Below are 5,468 nucleotides of genomic sequence, written 5' to 3'. Positions count from 1 at the left end.
CCACGGGGCTGGTGGACCACGGGGCTGGTGGACCCCAACACTGGTGGACCACGGGGCTGGTGGACCACGGGGCTGGTGGACCCCAACACTGGTGGACCACAGGGCTGGTGGACCACGGGGCTGGTGGACCACGGGGCTGGTGGCCCACGGGGCTGGTGGACCCCAACACTGGTGGACCACGGGGCTGGTGGACCCCAACACTTGTGGACCACAGGGCTGGTGGACCACGGGGCTGGTGGACCACGGGGCTGGTGGACCCCAACACTGGTGGACCACGGGGCTGGTGGACCCCAACACTGGTGGACCACGGGGCTGGTGGACCCCAACACTGGTGGACCACGGGGCTGGTGGACCCCAACACTGGTGGACCACGGGGCTGGTGGACCACAGGGCTGGTGGACCACGGGGCTGGTGGACCCCAACACTGGTGGACCACGGGGCTGGTGGACCTCAACACTGGTGGACCACGGGGCTGGTGGACCACAGGGCTGGTGGACCACGGGGCTGGTGGACCCCAACACTGGTGGACCACGGGGCTGGTGGACCTCAACACTGGTGGACCACGGGGCTGGTGGACCACGCTGGCTCCATTAAAGAACAAAAACTTCAAAGAGTGATATTAGTCTAATCTTATTTTGCAATAATTATTAATCTAGTACCCATATGTTGATTAAATTTCATGTATAAAGGGTAATTTCTCTCTGTTGATGGTTGGCTGGCCGACGCTTAGGGTTAGTCTCGCCAAACTCCTAGCGGTCGGCTCTCCCCCCCCCATGCCCCTCTTTTAATGGAGTTAGTGGCAGTGACATTTTCGGGGCCGTCCCGGGCACCGCCGGGTACCATATCCAGTACTCTATATCACTTAAACAGGGGTACACTTGGTTCAAAACTAGTCACTTGTATCATTTCCAATTATATATATATATATATATATATATATATATATATATATATATATATATATATATATATATATATATATATATATATATATATATATATATATATATGTCGTACCTAGTAGCCAGAACGCACTTCTCAGCCTACTATGCAAGGCCCGATTGCCTAATAAGCCAAGTTTTCATGAATTAATTGTTTTTCGGCAACCTAACCTAACCTAACTTTTTCAGCTACCTAACCTAACCTAACCTATAAAGATAGGTTAGGTTAGGTTAGGTAGGGTTGGTTAGGTTCGGTCATATATCTACGTTAATTTTAACTCCAATAAAATTTTTTTTACCTCATACATAATGAAATGGGTAGCTTTGTCATTTCATAAGAAAAAAATTAGAGAAAATATATTAATTCAGGAAAACTTGGCTTATTAGGCAAATCAGGCCTTGCATTGTAGGCCGAGAAGTGCGTTCTGGCTACTAGGTACGACATATATATATATATATATATATATATATATATATATATATATATATATATATATATATATATATATATATATATATAATATAAATACACTGTATATATGATTTGCATTATAAAGATATGAAATTGTGAATTCTGTTTTCTCATAATAAGAAAATGTAAGTAAGTTATTGGAGATAAGACAAGAGGCATCAAGGCGACGCTACAGAGGTCTCAACTACTTCATTACTCCCTAAGAGAGATAAAGATAACATCTGGTGTATACATGCTTAAGATGTAGGTAGTTTGGTACAAGATGTATTCACCTTAATGTCATAACATCAGCAGGTCATTGTAACAATGAGGAGGTTGAGGTCAAGACCAGACGCCGCTCCAAGGCTCAGTCTTGCAAGATTTCTTAAGATTTAAGCCTGTTAGGTCAAATATATATTATCTTCGAACATTAGCGAAGACTTAAGTCTGAGTAGAGTAGTAAAGGTTGTGTTAGGCTATAAATTTGTAAAATACAGTATTTAACAATTAATGACCTGGGTTAACCTAGCCCTTGCAGCAAGAGAGCCATCAATACATAACACAGGCCTATGTGACAGCTACATAAGCCAATACTACACTCTCCCATAGGCCTATGTTACAGCTGGTTGACAACACCACAACAATAAAGATGACTGGCTCAGAGTGTTTGCTTGAGTAATATGTTGATGTCAACATCAACATATTGTTCTACAGATCAATATTTATGCGTCTTGCTACTTGGTTGTGTCACTGTGTCGAAAATGATGTATTGGTCATTTATTACAAACCTATTTTTTTAAGAATAAAATTTGCATCTCTCTTATTTTTATTTATGAAAACCCAAAAGTTCTTCATACACTCGGCCCGTCAAGCACTGTCCCTCATACACTCGGCCCGTCAAGCACTGTCCCTCATACACTCGGCCCGTCAAGCACTGTCCCTCATACACTCGGCCCGTCAAACACTGTCCCTCATACACTCGGCCCGTCAAACACTGTCCCTCATACACTCGGCCCGTCAAACACTGTCCCTCATACACTCGGCCCGTCAAACACTGTCCCTCATACACTCGGCCCGTCAAACACTGTCCCTCATACACTCGGCCCGTCAAACACTGTCCCTCATACACTCGGCCCGTCAAACACTGTCCCTCATACACTCGGCCCGTCAAACACTGTCCCTCATACACTCGGCCCGTCAAGCACTGTCCCTCATACACTCGGCCCGTCAAGCACTGTCCCTCATACACTCGGCCCGTCAAGCACTGTCCCTCATACACTCGGCCCGTCAAACACTGTCCCTCATACACTCGGCCCGTCAAGCACTGTCCCTCATACACTCGGCCCGTCAAGCACTGTCCCTCATACACTCGGCCCGTCAAGCACTGTCCCTCATACACTCGGCCCGTCAAGCATTACCGCAATATTCTAATCACTTATCGTATGCCAAACTTGGCCTCACACACACACTAACGCCTGCTTCCTATCACACAAAAACGCTCATCTTCTCTTAGCTTTCAGACACAAAGGAGTCCTTTAAAGCACTGACGGAAGCTCGTCCAAGAGGTTCCAGGAAGCACCAGTCCTTCCAGGAGACCCTTAAGTGAGATTAAATTAGACCCAGAAATCAGGTCTGTGGCAGACAAACTATTAACATGCAAGCCTTGGGTGCCCTACATGGTTGCTAGATTGTGTCTTTAAAAGTCTTAAAAAACAGCTATTCTTTAGAGTCCAGGCCATTCTTTATAGTGTCAGAATGGTCCTGCTGATGTACGATATTCCCTCTCCCTCCACACCAGTCTTGAGGTAGTTCAAGTATGTTTATTGAGACAAGAAAGAAATCCATCTCAAAGGGATAGAGTAGCCTAGGCTATTTCTACCCCCCCACCCCCCGTTTGAGGTAGTATTATCCGTCTATACTCGGGTCTTGTCCGGCGGCGTCACCCGACACCGCATGTCGCACTCCTGGTATTCATCCCCTGGTGGTGACCGTGTTCCTTGGCTAGGTTGGCAGTGAGGAGTTCATCGGTTAGGTTAGGCCTGACAGGTCTGACCTAGGGGCCTGACAGCTGAGTGGACAGCGCTTCGGATTCGTAGTCCTGAGGTTCCGGGTTCGATCCCCAGGTGGAGGTGGAAACAAATGGGCAGAGTTTCTTTCACCCTGATGTCCCTGTTACCTAGCAGTAAATAGGTATCTGGGAGTTAGACAGCTGCTACGGGCTGCTTCCTGGGTGTGTGTAACGAAAAAGGAGGCCTGGTCGAGGACCGGGCCGCGGGGACGCTAAACCCCGAAATCATCTCAAGATAACCTCAAGAAGGCCTACTGTCCTTGGTTAGGCCTACTGTCTTGATTACATATAATGAACGAGTTCTCTTTTTTATTTCTTACACAGGAGAGTACAGGATTAGTGAACTTGTGGCACCTGTTAATAGGCCGAGAGCTTTCCCGTCCGTATGGTATAGCGTATGGTATACTTAAGTCTACATTGTTTTCCCCTAGAACACAACTCACCAAATGATTTACACCCAGGTCCCCAATTGATGCTGGGGTAAACAGAGACGAAGAGTTTCGGATTGTTTTTACTCAATCCTCCCAGAGTTATATAACAGCGTGACCGCTAATTCTCCAGTCCGTCCTCATACACAAAGGCCAAAGTCGATTCCATGCACCCGCCAAACCCCCTGTTTATGACTGAAGAACGGTTTACACACGACTCATAACTGATGACGTCCGAACACTTCCGGAACAAGTGATTCACTGACGACTTTTGATCGAGTCAACGCTGTAAATGTTTCACCCACGAACTACAAATAATCGCTAACAGAACCTAATCACCTCAGCTACCCAATGTCTAAATATGCACAGTATGCTAATATGTAACAATATTAATTTATATTTAAGAAAATTCCTATTTGAATGAACAGCTTGCTAAAAGTTATGAATGTCTTTGGGGTTGACCGCTGGATGGAATGGATTTAGTCTGAGGACGGAATGAACTCCCAGGTACCTATTTGCTGCAATGTGAACCGAGGCATCAAGTGAAAGAAACTCTGGCCAATTGTTGTGGCCGTGCTGGGGACCCGCCGTACCGGAGGACCGAGGGACCCGCCGTACCGGAGGACCGAGGGACCCGCCGTACCGCAGGACCGAGGGACCCGCCGTACCGCAGGACCGAGGGACCCGCCGTACCGGAGGACCGAGGGACCCGCCGTACCGGAGGACCGAGGGACCCGCCGTACCGGAGGACCGAGGGACCCGCCGTACCGCAGGACCGAGGGACCCGCCGTACCGCAGGACCGAGGGACCCGCCGTACCGCAGGACCGAGGGACCCGCCGTACCGGAGGACCGAGGGACCCGCCGTACCGGAGGACCGAGGGACCCGGCCACCACTGCCAGGACAAGTGAAGGGAGGTGTTGGTCTTCATGGTGATGAGGGACATCACCAGGGCACATATGGCCAGGGGACTCCCTGGCCATATGTGCCCTGTGTGTATGTGCACACACACACTTCTTCGCGCACACACGCGCGCGCGCGCGCACGCACGCACGCACGCACGCACGCACGCACGCACGCACGCACGCACGCACGCACACACACACACTTCTGGCCGTTGAGCCAACGGCCATACCACGTTGAGAACACCGCTTCTCGTCCGATCAGCGAAGTTAAGCAACGTTGGGTTTGGTTAGTACTTGGATGGGTGACCGCCTGGGAACACCAAATGCTGTTGGCAATAATGTTTGTGGAATCTGTACACCTGTTGATTGACGGTTGAGAGGCGGGACCAAAGAGCCAGAGCTCAAACCCCGCAAACACAACTAGGCGAGTACAACTAGGTGAGTACACACACAGGAGTAACTTGTAAAGTGCTCCAGTGGATAAGGGAATACCTAAACAATAGGAAGCTTAGAGTTACAGCGAGGGGTGAGACCTCAGATTGGCGTGAAGTCACCAGTGGAGTCCCACAGGGCTCTGTACTCGGACCTATCCTGTTTCTGATATACGTGAACGATCTCCCGGAGGGTCTAGACTCATTCCTCTCAATGTTTGCTGACGATGCCAAAATTATGAGAA

At 48.8% G+C, this 5,468-nt stretch overlaps 1 non-coding gene across 1 annotated transcript; it reads left to right on the top strand.

The window, feature by feature from the left end:
- The first annotated feature begins 5,008 nt into the window (after positions 1–5,008).
- On the top strand, positions 5,009–5,127 carry LOC123774825 (5S ribosomal RNA). The gene has a single exon (XR_006774990.1). It is a non-coding gene; the product is annotated as a 5S ribosomal RNA (ribosomal RNA).
- The last annotated feature ends 341 nt before the right edge of the window (positions 5,128–5,468 follow it).

The sequence above is a fragment of the Procambarus clarkii genome, chromosome 68 (assembly GCF_040958095.1).
Source record: "Procambarus clarkii isolate CNS0578487 chromosome 68, FALCON_Pclarkii_2.0, whole genome shotgun sequence".
Taxonomy (NCBI): domain Eukaryota; kingdom Metazoa; phylum Arthropoda; class Malacostraca; order Decapoda; family Cambaridae; genus Procambarus; species Procambarus clarkii.
This window is presented reverse-complemented; position numbering and strand designations above follow the sequence as displayed.